This window comes from Macrotis lagotis, chromosome 5 (genome assembly GCF_037893015.1).
Source record: "Macrotis lagotis isolate mMagLag1 chromosome 5, bilby.v1.9.chrom.fasta, whole genome shotgun sequence".
Classification (NCBI taxonomy): Eukaryota; Metazoa; Chordata; class Mammalia; order Peramelemorphia; family Peramelidae; genus Macrotis; species Macrotis lagotis.
The window spans coordinates 123,990,765-124,007,981 of NC_133662.1; the positions used below are offsets into that span (position 1 = coordinate 123,990,765).

Genomic DNA, 17,217 nt, shown 5'->3' on the forward strand with positions numbered 1-17,217 from the left:
TCTTAAGATAAAGCTAGAGGGGCTGAGGCAGTTAGACTACCCCCTCATTTGAGAAAATTTATCCAGTCATTAATTATTCACCAATCTGAGATAATTTTTACTTGTCAGAGGCACCTCCCTTTTCCAAAGGTATTTAAGCTTTCAGGGATCTCCATGGTTTGTCTTTGGTCACTGAGAGAGACCACTGACCATCAATTTATTGATAATTTTCTAATTAACAAATTGGTTAATAATTATCCAGAAATTTTATCTCTTCTGCTTTACCCTTGTCTTACTTCCTGAAGATGAATTCCTACTACAGAGAGCAGCCCTTGGAGATCTGGAAGAGAAGGAGTGAAATTCCCAACGAAAATAGGTTTGATGAATTAGATTTATGGGGGCTTTTTCTTCCTAAGGCTTTCTACAATATATGCCCTTCTTTCTCAGAAACAATTAGATTTTACCTTTTGAGGAACGACCCACCCAAATGACTTCAGACTTTATTTTTTTAAAATGATTTAAATAGTTTGCTTTTTAACTTTTAAAAATTCTTATTTTAAGACAGATACCTGAATGGTAGCTGATGTCCCTCAGCTCTTTCTACATTTTATCTCCTAAAGGATTTCCAAAGCCATCATATTTCCCATGTAATTACATTTGCTTTCCCAGTTCAAACTTCGGCTTGAACATTTCAACTTTTTGAACAAATATATCATAGGGAAAGGAAATGAATTGTCAAGTCTATGTCTTTTTTAATGATTTCTGCAATCATTTTATTGACAACTTCTTTAGAGACATTTGTCTGTACCTCCAGGGTCATGATTCCATCATTTTCTTGAGAATTTGATGGATCTGTTGATGCTGGGCATTAGCAGCCTTACAGATCTGGTTATTGTATTTCTTGGTAAAATCAACACAAAAGAGACAGAGCAAGTATCCATCAGCAGTTTTGACATCAACACAGGCTTCAATCATAGTCTTGACATTTTATGACTATGGAATACATTTTGTCCTAAGTAAAATTAATTCCATGGAAATTAGTCAAACATTTTAGCCTGAACATGTTTAATAATCCACTTGAACTGAGGAAAAGCAACCTCATCATTTTGAAGATCAGGAAGACTCACTTAAAAACCATGACCCTTGAGACTATCAGAGGTAATTTTCATTCCTTGAATTCTAATCAATGCCTTGCTAATATTGCATATATTAAATATAGTTGATATCTTGACATTATACCAATCTTTCTTCAAAAATGGATTAATTTTTTTGTTATTCTTTTTTTCTAAAAATCATATTTGGTGAGGCACTCTTGCTCTCTCTGAAAGTCAAAATGCTGAAAGCACCATTTTTTGTGAGATTTAAGAAGGGTCAACTTGAGTTTTTAGGTATGGGGCTCTGCTATTTTGCAGGAATGGGTTGATAAATTATTGAAATTTGAGTTTTCAGTTTAAATAAGTACTCTGGAAAGGGGAGGAAAGGTCATAAAATTTACCTCTGCTTTGCTAGGTTAGGAAAGTGGAATGATGAGATCCCTTTGTGTGGCTGCTGAACTAAAGATTTTATAAGAAAGCAATTGATGGACAGGTCATGAGGGTGCTAGTAAAATAATAGAGGAAAACTCAATGCCAGGTCACTAGAAGCCTTTAGACTCAGCCCACTCAAATCCAATTGTCATGGTATCACTTCCTTAATGTCATGGTCTTCTTTGAGAATGAAGGACAAATCTCATCAACACATTTAAGTGCATAAAATAAATCCTTTAAAGACTCTATCCCATTTGGATCAATCAGAGGAGGTAATAGAGGGCAGTCCATGGAAGGAAGGAATATTGGAGGTTTGGTGTTCATGTGGGAACTGAAACTTTTGGTGATACCTGACTATGGTTTAAGCATATTAATTGTGCAGTTAACACCATACATTGTGCTCTTGTGAGGAGGTTTGTGGCAAAAAGGTCTTTTTTCTCTCTAGGGATAAAGCTAAAGTACTTCATTATACCAGCTTCCCTCATAATAGACTTGTATTTTTTTTTGCAAGGCAAATGGCTTGGCCAAGGCCACACAGCTAGGTAATTATTAAGTGTCTGACACCGGATTTGAACCCAGGTACTCCTGACTCCAGGGCCGGTACTTTTTCTACTGTGCCACCTAGATGCTCCTAGACTTGTATTTCTAATGAAGAAGTCAGCTGACTCCTAGCATCTAACTACTCAGAACTGAAAAAGTTATCATGCTGATATTTGCTGTTCTTGACCTTGTCAATGCTGTAATCTAGTTTATCTAGGATCAGGGTGAGTGGTATGGAACATGTCTCTATAAATCTCTCTCTGTCTCTCTCTCTGTCTCTGTCTCTGTCTCTGTCTCTGTCTCTGTCTCTCTCTCTCTCTCTCTCTCTCTCTCTCTCTCTCTCTCTCTCATCTGGCTATTTCCCCTCTATTCCTGTGACTGAGATGATTTAAAAACAGTTGCTTTAACTTGGGAAGAAGTCTGATATAGCTGTCTTTCCTTTGAGCTACCTGAACACTCTCTCATATGTCACATTATGGTGGGAAAAGATTTGAAAGAGTTCTCCCTTTCTGAGCACACTTATGTACATCACTATTTTGAGGACATAAATGAGATCACAGTGGCAGAGGCCTTAGATGGTGGCCCATAAGAGGAGTAAAGGATGGGAAATCAGTCAAAAATAAATGCAAAACTCAGACTGCCCAATCAAGTTTTGGGAAATGCAGTGCGAAGGGAAAAACAGAGGATTTCAATCAAAGTGTAGAATAAACTACTTACCTATGGCCCATGAAGAAACCTTAAAATTTATTAGACTCTTCAGGTTTAGAAAATCTATATTCCCTACCTAAGTTTCCTGTTGGTTTCCATTTACCAAGTCTCCTACAAGTTTGCCTCTTTTAAGTGGTCTGCAGTCCCAGAAGATATGAAGTAGGCTCTCTACCAGTTCTTCCTTGGAGTCCATATGACTTTGAAAGACCCATGTTTCTGGAGGTTGCTGTCCATAAAAGTCTAAGTTAAGTGGTTCCTTTTGGAGATAGCAAGTGGTGGAAGGAATATACTACTGTTATGTGCCTGGAATTTTAAGTTCTTGAGAGTAACCATGTGTATGCTGCTTTAGAAAAGCATTTATTTGCCTTTTTACTGAGCCCTTATTGTTCTTAAAGAGATGACAGAGTGTCATGTAATCACCTTTTGCTCAATGTTGCCTATTATGAGTTGGGTGATTCAAAACAGTCTCTCTCTAATAAGAGAGGCAGAACACAGGAGATTTTTTTTTTACTGTTAAATAGAATTGGTACATTAGAACTCATGCTTGATTTTACAAGCAGGTGATGACACTGTTCCAAACTGAGGGTTCTAGTTCATCCCCTGGAACCTCACTTCATTTGGTTACCAATTTGGCTTAAGGAATGCCATTTTACCTAGTTAATCAAGTAGTCTGTCTCTTCTCAGGGGAAGCTTATGCAATTGTACTTCTTTCAGGAAAGGCTTAGGCAAATGTACTTCAGCAGTTAGTAAGGCAATAATTATTTATTAAGTGCCTAATATGTGCCTCAGAAGTAGCTAGGTTGCACAGTGGATAGAGTACCTGGCCTGGAGTTAGGAAGATCTGAGTCCTTTGTCAGTTACTAGCTGTGAGACCCTGGGCAAGTCTTTTAAATCTGTTTATCTCAGTTTCCTTATCTGTAAAATGAACTAGAGAAGGAATGGCAAATCCCAGTGTCTTTGTGAAGAAAACCCCAAATAGGGTAATGAAGAGTTGCACATGACTGAAATGACTGAATTTTCTAAAAATATGTATCAGACACTATGTTAAATGCTGGAAATACAGAGAAAAGCAAAGGTTCTCTCACCAATGGAGGAATTTCATCAATGCATTTCAGTACATATAGTTGTCTTTGAGGCATGTCAATACCCATCAGAGACATTATATGCTTAACAATCAGGTTAGAACTAGTACAAGAATAGCAGATATCATGGAGTGGTTCAGGGTCAATTTGTACATTGCTGCGGTGATCCAAAATTATCCAGGGTGTAGGATAATATGATTCCCCTAATGTAGGATAAAACAGTTCATCTTGCCAACCTAGGAACTTTGTGACAATCAGAGTATCCAACTAACCTAAGTGGCCTTCAACCTGTCCTTAACTGCAAAATGGCACTCTTCTATTAGAGAACCCAAGAATGGCCCCTGATCCTTAACAGCTAAACCATTATGCCTATTATTGCCCAGGTCAGATGTCCTATCTCCCAGAAGCCATATCCGTGACAAATCTATGAGATTTGAGAAGGGCTTTCTCTTGGATCCAATTTCTAGGAAGAATCACTTGATAAAGAAAGTAATGTTTTGTGACATAGTTCTAGCTGACCCTCTCTGACCCTTCTTTATTTTAATCCTTACCATAGTCATCTGGGGTCTCAAGGTTCTTGCTCCATCAGAGGACTCTTTAAACCCTGGAAAATTCATTTAACCCATGTTCAAAATTGTGAAACTTGAGATTTGATCGTCTGAAGGAGGAAGGAAAGGACTAGGATTTTGGAATTTTATTCTCCTTCAAATTTTTGTTTTGTTTTGTTTTTCCCCTTTCTGCTTAGCACTGCCCATGTCAGGAGGATGCCCCCCCCCCCCCCCCCCCCCCCCCGCTTTTGGAGGAGGATGCCCTTTTAAAAACTTGAGATTTGGCCTTTCCAAAGAGGGAAGGAAAGACTTCGGATTTCTGACTTTTGATTTCTTCTGCATTTTTGTTTTTGTTCCATTTTGCTTGTTTCTGTTCCCCCTTTCCTCTTACTACTAACCATTTCAGGAGGACTCACCAGCAAAATTTCCATAAACATTGAAATGGAAGTAACCTCTCTACAATAGGTGCTTAGCAGTGTGCCACATCCAACCAGAAATCTGCTTTTGAATGGTCTTATGAGCTAAGAATGTTTTTTTTTACATTTAAAAATAAATTGAAACTTCATTTAAAATATTGTAGGTGTTGGCCCTGAAAAACAGTATGATATATATCCTGGAGGCCCTGGTTTACAGACAAAGATCCTATTGTAACAGTTGAAACCTCGTTTTTTGGTTCAATAGGATCAGGGAACATGTACCAGTAGCCAAAGAATGTTATCTAAAAATCTCTTGGGCTGCTCAGAATCAAGAAGGTTGAGTTATAAATGTGCAAATTTGCTGGAAAATTTTAGTAGCCATATGTAATTAGAAGTGGGTGCAGTTTAAAGCTTAAACAAACCAGAGTTGTATAATAGGAAATATAACAGTCATAGGAGAATGGGGCCATAGACTTCCCTGGCTCTTCACTGAGTAAAAGCTCAAGTATTTTCTTTTAGGTCATTATTTTCTAAACTTAAACTTAAAACTTAAAGTTTCAAAATAAGAAATTAAATTTAATTCACTAAACTTTTATTGATCAATCGCTATTTACACTCAAGGAACTTATATTCTATTGGAGAGATATAATATGCCCAAAACTATTTTAAAAAGGCTTTACAACATTACACAAAATGTTTGCTCTGGCCTCACAGTCTAAGGGCCAGATCTACTACATTTTTACCCTAGTATTTTCTGAAATTTCTCTGTTATTCTGAGGGAAATGGGAGATCATCTCTGTCATTGACTGAAGCTCTCCTTGGATGTTTTCACCCAATTTTAGGGGTCCCTGCAGTCTAGTTATATTTAACTGTTTAATAGATTAGCTTTGACAAAGGAATAGTTACTTCATAGCTAGAGCAACAATGTACATACCAACTATTCTTCTCAATATCCTGGGTGTAATCCCCTTGTACTACTTAGTCTTTAAGAAGGAAAGTAGAATTAGTTTCACAGTTTAGTTCAGTTTCGGTAAAGTAGTAGTACCAACAAATTCAATGTCCAAAGTTTTCCTCTCACCTTAGCTTCCAGAGATCCTTGTTTCTAAATGCTTTCCCTGCTAGACTGGTTCCAATATCTGGCTTGGGATCTTGGCCTCCAATGCCCTTATAGCTTGAACTCTCTGATGTGGATGTATTTCCTGTACCTAAAATTAAAAAAAAGGACAGACCCAACAGACAAAACTCTAAGCCTATTACTCTGGGCCAGAGGATCTTTGGGGAAGGTAAAGTTGGTCCTTAAGTCTTTCTCTTTTTGCTGCAAGATAACATCTGCTGCAAAGCTAGTCCTTCCTGGGACACTGCAGGGGAGAGTGATTAATAGACTGTTCTAATCAAGTAGTTTTAAAGCCACTGTCAAAGGAAAGGAGCTACCTGCACTATGTATTAGGTCAACATGGAATGTCCACACTTGCCCTAGTCCATTTGTCTCTCAAAAGCAAGTCCTTGGCCTCTCCTATGTGAATGAATCTACCTTAGGGAACCATGAATCAACTACCCAGTATAAAAAACAATTGTAAGAGATTTAGACTACTAACTGGAGGGTCAGCCATAGGTATCAGAAAAAGGATCCATGGGGCAACTAAGTGACACAGTGGATAGAGCACAGGCTCTGGAGTTAGGAGGACCTGAGTTCAAAGCCAGCCTCAGACACTTGATAATTGCCTAGTTGTGTGAACTTGGGCAAGTCACTGAACCCCATTGCTTTAAATAAATAAAATTAAAGAAAAAGAAAAAGGATCAAGGAAGAGGTAGTGAGAGAGCTAGGCTTTGAACAAAAAGAAGGGATTTTAATAGACAGAAGGGATGGGACAATGCATTCTGGACTTTGGACATCTCTTGTGCAAAATCATGTGGGATAGGGGAGGCAGAAGTCAGAATGTTATGTATAGGGACTACTTAGCAGGTCAGTTTGATTGGAAACTAGAATTTATTGTATAAAACAGGGAATAAAACTGCTAAATCAAATGAGCAAGGGTGTTACTTTCCTAACTGAAGAGATTGTAAATGTTTCTGAGAGCAGGGATTCATTAGTATTTTTGTCTCAAGGACCCTTTTGGCACTGTAGTGACATTTTTGAACCCTTTTCCAGAATAATATCTTTAAATGCATAAAATAAAATTCAAAGGATTACAATAACTAATAATATGGAAATTTAGTTATCAAAATATTTTTTAAATGAAGTTCATGAATCTCCAGGGTAAGAAATCCTTTGAGGCAATAGGAATCATTAAAGTTTTTTGAGTATGGAGAGAAAGAAAGAAAAAAAAGAAAGTTATGTCAGCCATACAAATAATATGACCTAATATAACTAATATAAACTATTCTGGTATGCCATGTAGCTTTCTTCTTCCATTTAACATGAAGGAGCTTTGGGGGAAAAAAAAACCAAGTCATATTTAATGGGGGGGAATAGACATGAGATAGAGATTTTAATTTATAAAAATCCAGCCAGAAGATTACATGTGTAAACTAAGAAACCAGGAGGCGTCAACAGAGTGATTTTATATGAAGGGAATAATCAGCATACTATGAAACTCAAAATGGTAATGAAAGTAAAGCATTCAGAGGATTTATTAGTTTACTATTAAACCAACTTGGACAAAATGAGGAGAGCCAATGATTAAAATTTCATTGTAAGCATTTGCACGCTGGAAATAATCAAATGCTCCAAATCAAGGTTTGATTTCTTTTTGGGTTATCAATACTTTAAAAAAGTGGAGAAAATGTTATTAATGCAAAAAATTGTTATAACATATAGTTGGGTAAAAATCAAATATTATTTAAAAATAATTCATATTAAACTTAAAAGTGTGTTATAATACAGTTTTTTCACTTAGAAAGTGGCTTGTTAAGCATTTGTCAGTATACCTCTGCCTATATCTCATTTTTATACCTTTGCACAATATCTCCCATTATGCCTGTAAATGTGCTTCATTATAAACACTCTTATAATTTCTATTTTCTTTCAAAGCTCAGTTCAAACACTTCCTCCTAGATGAGGCTTTATGTTATTCATCCAGTACCTTTTCCCCTCATTCTCATTCCTTGCATTTATTTTATGCATGTGTGTGTGTGTGTGTGTGTGTGTGTGTGTTATTTCCTTCTAAAGAACACAAGCACTTTGAGGGCAGAGACTATATAATTTTTGTCATTACATTACTAGATCCTAGCATATTTCCTGGAACAAAGTAGGTCCTTAATAATGCTGGTTGACTGAGCTATTATGGCAACAGCTTTTGTAAACCATGATGCCCTATATAAACACAATATATTATTATTATTAATTATTTAGCATATTATCTTTTGTTTTGCTTCCTCATTCTTCAAAAATTTCATGTTTCAGACTTAAGTTTGTTTTGGTTCAGACTGGCACATTTATAACATGAGGGAAATTAATTCCTACTTAAGGAATTCTCTTTTTTATTTTTATGTTGAGACCTCTGAGAGTACTTTCTTAGTTACTGCCTGAAGTAGATATACTGTATTTGTAGTTTAAAGGTCTGGGTTTTAGTTTTTCCCTTTGCACATCTCTGCCTACACATACCTACACAAGCCACTAAATAAGTCATATATACAAGTGAATTTGTGCTTGAACTCTGCACTTATCCAGGTAACTGGAAGGGTTATATGAGAACTGACTATTATTAAATAAGATAACTGACTAGTATTAGATAAGAAACTTCTCTTATCTAGCAATAAACCTTTTTGGTGACTGAGAGTAAACCCAGCCCGTAAACCCCAGTTTTGAATCAGACCCTGAGACTTTTGATGGTTTGTGGACCTTCAAGAGACATGCTTAACTTAAGTCCCTGTAACTGTTGTTATGGGGCTTTTGGACATATCCTGTTTTACCTCCTCTTATCTTACTGTCTGTGCTGAAGTCTTGTACTGTGAATTGCTTTTCCCCAAGAATACATTCTGATTTATGAATCAAAGGACCACAGCTCAGATACCTAGAATTCCTTGAGAATCTCTCTCCCTTTTTTGGGGTATAGGGTATTCTGATTCATTCCTTTCTAGAATTTTTTTTACCTCTTCTCCCCATCTCTCTGCCTTCGTTTGAGGAGAATATCTATATACTATCCCCATCCATTACTTGGCAGGCTGACACAATAGACTGACAGTTCTCACTTATATTTTTTACTTCTCTGCTTAATAAAAACTTTCTTTAATTACAAAGGCATCATCTCCCTCTTGTTTTCATTCCTTTAGAGAAAAAGGAGATTTGTACCTTGAGAACTAGCCTTTGGGTTCTCTGGATATCTTTCTTCTTTGGAGAGAGATCTAAATTTCCTAAAGAGAGCATTGGCTCCAATTTTCAATCTCTTTGGACCTTAGTTTAACCATCACTACAGTAAGGCCATTTCTAAGTTTCCTCTCAAGTCTAAATCCTATTTTCCCCCCTTTTATATTTGTGTCTTTCTCATAGATTTCATTATTCCCAAAGGCTCACTAAACTGGGAACTTAGGTTTTATTTTGCTGTAGGCTAATAGAAAAAGAAAACCCATCTTTTACTATGATGAAAGGATATAAAAATTAGACCTCAAATGCTATAGGTACTAAAAATTACTTTTACTAAATGAAATTTCCCTGCATCAAAATCTATAGATCTAAATTTCTTATAGAATAGGGACTGAACTTGAAATCATCAGGGTATAGTAAACTGCAGGACCCAGCAACTCCTTCTACCAATGTGGGCAAATGATTTCTCTGCAATTTATAGTCTTATAAATTATCTTGGCCTCTGAGAAATTAAGTGACTTATCCAGGGTCACACAGTCAGGCAGACTCAAGTCTTTTTGGATTGAATGTCAGTTGGATTCAAAAAAGAAAAGGAAGAAAAGCTGGGAAAAGAGAGGGGAAACAATGCTGAGTTATTACTAGAGAACTCCAAGTCTCTGATTTGGGCTTCAGTCTGAAAAGTTAAGTCAAAAAGAGCCTACTATGTGTCGGGTACAATGTCAATCACTATATTAGCATTAAATCACTAAAGAGTGATTGTTGAGGACTTTGGAAACATCCCTAAATCCTGTTGTGCCTCAGTAGGCTCAACTGAGCAGTGCCTATTTAATCTCCAAACTATTTTGCACAGATGTGATGATGGATTGATTAAAGTTTTTCAAGCAGCTGGAGTTCCTTGGAGGATGCTGGCATGTAAATACTAGGTGTTGCTGGTGTGCTGTTTATAAACACTGCACTTAAAAATAAGCTTGTTGTGCCAAGTTGCTTTGATTGACTGACTACTGCAGTGAAGGATCTTGGGTACAGTGACTGGATTGAAGGAATGTAATTTTTATTATATTATTGGAGAATTTCCTTTATAGCTGATACTCAATAATGTGCAAACAGCAATATTCTAATACCTAAGGAAAAGTAATTGATATTGCTATCAGATCCTAATTGAAGTGGTTTTTAAAAAAAAGAAAAAGAAAATTTGGAAAAAGAAAATTATTTGCTATCTTTTATTTTGATATAATTCCTTGAACAATTGAAAGAAGATATTCAAATATTTAACAATGGAATGTCTCAGATACAAATTCCATATAAAATTTAAAAAACCCAAACCATTACACAATATTGTTGGTTATGGGGCTATTTTAATCCAAAAATGACTTCATTTCTGTTATGATTGCTTTATTGTCTTATAAAATCCATTTCTCCCCTTATCCCAGAGCATTACTATGAACGTATAGCCAAATAGAAACTCAAGACTTCTTATTTCTTTTTACCATTTCTCTAAGAAAATATATAATGATCATATTTATCTACAGACTCACCTTATTGCATGCTAAGATCTATTGATTTGTTTCCATTTTATTCTAACAGGAACAGGAATGACAGGAATGACACTACCAAAGTAAAGTTTGATCTTAATTGAGGAAACTAACAATGCGGTATCTGGAGGATATTAAATATATGGCTACCATGTTTTTCTTTAGTACCTTTTGGAATTGAAGAGGATAAAAAAATCAAGTGTTATCAACAGGATCTTTCTTTTTAGGATATAAAAGGGGTAGGTGCCATAAGAAGAAGGTCTAAGGGCTCATCAGCAGACCAAAGAATGAAACCTCTCTTATCTACTGAGCAGCTGGCTTAAAATAATTTGAAATCATCTAATACCAACATTTCAAGTGCAGGGGGGGATATCTATAGATTAGCTAAAATTTGGAACTCTTCTAAAATACAAAGTTTTTAAAAATCAAGAATACATTATCAAGAATATATTGATAGGGGCAGCTAGGTAGTGTAGTAGATAGAGCACCAGCCCTGGAGTCAGGAGTACCTGAGTTCAAATCCAGCCTCAGACACTTAATAATTACCTAGCTGTGTGACCTTGGACAATCCACTTAACCCCATTGCCTTGCAAAAAAAAAAACTCCTAAAAAAGAATATATTGATAATAGAAGATCTTGTTATATTTTTAAAAGCTGAGAGAATATTTTAAACCATCAACCCACATACCAACTTTCCTATCTCTATAAGAATAATCTCCAAATATATTAATGAAGGCATAAGAAGGCAAACTTTTCCTAAATAGTATCCTATAGTATAGCATGACTGCACAGTAGAATGTATTCACCTTGAGGATAGGGTTGATTTCATTTTTGTCCTATACTCCCAGGACCTGCATTGTAGTCATGTAATAAGATCGATTAATTGACTTTAATTAAACAATGAGCCCTTTTCAGTCTCAATGGAATTGTTCTTTATTCTTCAGAAATTTGTTTTGGATGGCTTCCTATTTCCTTGTAGAAGTTTGGTCCATGGAATCCAATCTATCCTTCCTCTGAAGCCATTGAAGCATAATCTCTTCAAATCTAATGTATATGCCAGACTGTCTTTGTATTCCTGTCCTCCTCAGACATGAACACTAAAATGGAATGATTTATTTCCACCAAGTTTCCTAATATTTCTTTGCCAGAAATAGTTTCCAACTGTAGGTTAAAATTAGATCCAGAAAATAATTTTCTTGGGTTGATTCCTCTCTATTTTGATGGTTGAAAATATCAATAGGGCAATACACAGCAAATTTTGATTCATATAATTCAATTATTTTTTCTTAGGAGATTGCAACTTAGAGAAATAATTTTATATAATTCATCAAATATTTAGGCACTAAGGCTAAAAATACTCACAAGAACCAGACCCTGCTTTACATGGAAAATTTGGCAGGTGCTTCAGGAATGAAGAGGAAACAATTGTTCTCCTTGTTTTGAAAAAAAGGAAGAAAAGAGTTTGTAAACAATAGGTCAATGGACTTGACTCTACCTTGCATCTGCTGTCTTGCCTAATTTCAACTCAGGGGAACAATATAACCCTCCCATAAAAAGCTCTTCACTTCTAAACTTACCATCATGTTGTTCACTCAAACCTGGATTGATTACACCTCTCTCAATCTCCTTTCTCCACTTTGTGGGAATGGAAATTACAAATTCTTCTCAATGACCTTTATAGAAGATAGAATTTGATCTCTCAGATCACTGCAACTTGTATCTGCTGCCTTTCCCAGTTTTAATTCCATAGAACAAGGCAACAGTGCCTCTGCTGAGTACTCTTTGATGTCTCATTTACTTTTCTCTCTTTTCTGTATCTTTTTGAGTGTTGTCTTCCCAATAAATTCATTAAGGGCAAGGGTTATTTTTCTTTTCATTTATTGTATCTGAAAATCACAGGTACTTAATAAATGTTTATTGGATTGACTTCAATTTCTGAGAAAATTCTAGAATGGATCAGGAAATGGTTAGTGAACATTTAGAAAAGGCAGTACTGATTACAAAGAAGCCTCTCTTTGTCTTCCTTAATATTAGTGTCTTCTCTCTAAGATTATCTCAATTTATCTTCCTCATACATAGTTATTTGTATGCTGTCTTCCTTATTAAACTGTGAGCTCCTTGAGAGCAGGAACTTCTTTTTTGGGGGGTGTCATTCTTTTTTATTCCCACACTATCTGAAGAATAATAGGTGCTTCAAAAACCTTATTTTTTGACTTGAAGCATATGAGACTTAATGGAAAAGACAGGATTTGAATTGACTCTTCCAGAAAGTATCAGGCAGGAACATTGAGAAAAGTGAAGGCTAATGTATAGAAGGTGTGAGGAAGTAGATTTTTCTTCTCTCTGTAAGAGCTATCTAACAATGAAAACTCTCTAACCAGGAATAGGGAAAGTAATGAGTTCTCTCTCATAGATATATTCAAGTAGAGGATATTGACCTTTCATCAGGGATAACTGTTGAAAGAACTGCATCTTGAATAGGAAATTTGTCAAATGTTCTCTAAGATTTCTTCCAGTTTTATGATTCAAGGGCTCTAATCATTTTGCTGCTTACCTCTTAACTCATTACAATTTTCAGTAATTGTAACATCCTCAAATGATCTTTCAAAAGAATCATTTAGAGAAGCAATGTGTTTATTAGAGATAAAGGACAATTCTCAGAGTAAGGGAGGTCTGGGTTCCAAGTTTCACCCTTGGCATATATTAGTTGTATGACTCTCATAGTGTTCTTCCTCCTTACATGCAAATGGTTTATGTTACAGAAGAGATGCTGATATACTTTGGAAGATGGAGGTTCATCACCAAGAATTCCCTACATTAGTAAAATTTTGGTTTGGAAAAAATTTCTAATGAAGCCTGGATTAATTAATAGAAGAAGAAGACCACAATTTATATTTTTACCAGCTGACAATTAATGGAATTATTTTTATAGACACAATTCAACAAAAGAAAGAATGAATGATAAAAATCATTAAATATTTTCTCTGTGTTTTCTTTGTACTAAGTGCTGGGATACAAATACAAGTAAAATAGCCTTTGCTTCCCAGTAACTTATATTCTTTTTTTTTAAAGAAAGATTTTATTATTTTGAGTTTTACAATTTCCCCCCATTCTTGCTTCCCTCCCCCACCCCATAGAAGGCATTCTGTTATTCTTTACATTGGTTCCATGTTATACATTGATCTCATTTGAATGTGATGATAGAGAAATCATATCCTTAAGGAAGAAAAATAAAGTATGAGATAGTTAAATTATATAGTAATATAATGCTTTCTCCCCCTAATTTGATGGTAATAGTCTTTGGTCTTTGTTTCAAAGTCCATAATTCTTTCTCTGGTTGCAGATGGTATTCTCCATTGCAGATAGCCCCAGATTGTCCTTGGTTGTTGCACTGAAGGGATAAACAAATCCATCAAGGTTGATCATCACCTCCATGTTGCTGTTAGGGTGTACAATGTTTTTCTGGTTCTGCTCATCTCACTCAGCATCACAGTAACTTATATTCTAATAGAAAGGGACAATACATATTGAAGAGTGCTAGCTAGGGAGGGCTGTTTTGGTCTTGAAAGTCACTGAGATAGTGAAGGGAGTAATAGGAAAGTCAGCTGAAATATCTTTCCCAGAAGCAATAGCAGTGTTGTTTTGATTACTGTACAGGATGGCATAACAGAGTAGGACAGGAAGACATCTGGGAAGAAGTATTGTCCTGGATCTAGTCCTGGTTAGATATAATGGACTATGCACTCTCCATTTAGAATAGGACAGCCTTAGGTGGGAAGTGACTTGGCTTATCCAGAGTATGGGCTCTGGAAGTTTCATCACAAAACATAGAACCAAAGAGTATGGAAGAAAGATGTACAGGAAGAAGTCAAATCAAAAAGCATTTATTAAGTACTACCATGTCGTAGGAACTCTACTAAGTGCTGGAGATACAAAGAAAGGCAAAGACAGTTCTTGATCTCAAAGAGTTCCCTGTTCCTTTTTTTGATGCTCTGGACTTTCTTCTCCACTATTTTCACCAACCTTCTCACCTAAAAGACATTTTTGCCACCATTCTCCAGCAGCAGCAGCATCTCCTTGGAATATCCTTCATCCTCTGTAGCTCCCTTCTTTGATTGGTCACTTCCTCTAGAAGCTTCCATTTTAAGGAAGGGATGGTCCCAAGTGAGGCACATTCATTCTTCTATTCCTTTCTAGACTCTTGCATATTTTACAATTCTCTCTTCCTCCTTTCCTCTTTTTTTATTTTTTAAAGAAAATATTGAATTTTATTTTTGATTTATGTAATAAAACAAGCATTCCCATAACAGTGCAATAAAAAGATGATTGCACATGAAACTGCAAATCTACTGTGTGCAATTTGCTATTCCTTTCTAATATACAACAAATTATCACATAATTTTTTCCCCTCTCCTTCCTCAAGTTCTCCACCCTAGAGGAGGTTGCTATTAGAAATGAATAGGTAAATATGTGGGAAATATTCTATACATACTTCTACTTATCAGTTTTTTTTCTGGATGCAGATAGCATCCTTCTTCATATGCCTTTTATAGTTTATTTAGGTATTTATAATAGTCAAAGTAATTTATTCTCTCAAAGTCATTTTTTAAAATTTTTTTTTGCAAGGTGATGGGGTTAAGTGGCTTGCCCAAGGCCACACAGCTAGGTAATTATTATGTATCTGAGGTCGGATTTGCACTCAGTTACTCCTGACTCCAGGGCCTGTGCTCTATCCACTGCACTACCTAGCTGCCCCTCAAAGTCATTCTTAAAACAACATTGCTGTTACTTTCTACAATATTCTCTTAGTTCTTCTCAGTATGTTTTTCATTATTTATTGCAAGTCTTTCCTTGCCTTTCTAAAAATCACTGAGCTCATTATTTCTTTTAACGCAGCAGTCATATACTACAACTTGTTAGCCATTCTCCAATTGATAGATATCCCTGCATTTTCCAGTTCTTTGCTGTCATGATGAAAACGTCTATAGACATTTTAGGACAAATAGGTTCTTTTCTTCCTTTTCCCCCAATTCAGATATAGACCAAATAATGCTATTGCTGGGTCAAAGGGTATAGGTAATTTAATGCTACCTCTTTCAGTTTCCCTTCATTTGTTGACTTCCTCAATTATACTATAAACTTCTTGAGGGCAGTAAATGTCTTAGGTGTTTTGGTTGTTGTTGTTTTGTTTTATTTTGATGATTTGACTTGACAAACCACTAAGGCCAAATAAGAATTATAGCATAAAATAGAGATAATTACAGAGGGAAGATACTCTCTCCTTTCAAGGACACTAAGAAAAAAATTTTTGAAGGTGGAATTTTAGTTGAGGCTTGAAGGGAGGGAGCTGGGAGATGGAGGCAAGTTAGGAAAATATTCCAAGTTTGGAGGATGGTCAAAGAAAAAGGAAAGAGCTGAGAAATAGAATGTGTAGTATGAGGAATTAAGGAAGTCAGGGACATTAGATTGCATGTAGAAGGGAAGAAAATTAAGGACATCTAAAAAGGTAGGTAGGGGCTAGGTCATGAAGGACTTTAGAAATCAAACAGAGGATTTCGTATTTGATCCCACTAGGGAGCCATTGTAGTTTATTGAGTGTGTGAGTTGACTTTTTTTGATCCCCATTTGAGGTTTTCTAATCAGAGCTACTGGAATGGTCTGCCATTCCCTTCTCCAACTCATTTTCCAATGAGGAAACTGAGGCAAATGAAATTAAGGAATAACAAATTTCCCAGGGTCACATAACTAGTAAGCATCTAAGGCCAGATATGAACTCAGAAAATAAGTTTTCCTGATTCTAAACCTAATGTTCTATCTACCAGGCCACTTAACTGAACTGAGCTAGGGTTGATTTTATTAGATCTGTGGTTTAGAAAGATCATTTTAACAACTGTAGGGAGGATAGAGTTGGGAGAGACTTGAGATAGTGAGACCAACCAGAAGGTTATTGAAGGAAATGTTGCATGCATATTCAAAGCATTCTTCTGACATAGCCTCCTTGGCTCTTAAGAAATTCTCTCAAATCTTTGCTATCTTTTAACTGTTTGGTCATATTATATCAAGTTACTTCAAAGTAAAATTTTTAGAAATACTTATCCACACATGTAGTCTCAAATTCCTTATCTCTCAATAACTTCCTAATTCCTTTCAGTTTGGCTTCCAACCCCATCATTTGTTGGAAAAATTCTTACTTCAAGACAGCCAGTGATCTCTGGATTGCTGAATCCTTTTGTTAATCCTGATTCTTCTTGACCTTTCTGCAGCATTTGACACTGATGAGCATCCCCTCTTTCTGGACACTCGGTCCTCCTTTGTTTCTGTTTTTGGAGTTTGCTCTATCACATCTCTCTACTTTTCTGATTGATTCTCCACAGCTGCTTTTATGGTTGCATCAAACATATCCTTCTTCCATGCATGAATGTACCCTAAAACGTTGTTCTAGTTCTTTTTCTCTTTACACCCTCAGTGATCTTATCTTCAGGTCCAACTGTTCTCTATGGAGATGACTCAAAAATCTACATATCTGGTTCTCTCCTGAACTTCATTTACATGTTAACAACTGCTTGAGACTCTACCTGGATAT

General features: G+C 35.9%; 1 pseudogene; it reads right to left on the reverse strand.

Moving 5' to 3' along the window:
• Positions 1-535: 535 nt before the first annotated feature.
• On the reverse strand, positions 536-14,776 carry LOC141487859 (small ribosomal subunit protein eS1-like; annotated as a pseudogene).
• Between the last annotated feature and the right edge of the window lie 2,441 nt (positions 14,777-17,217).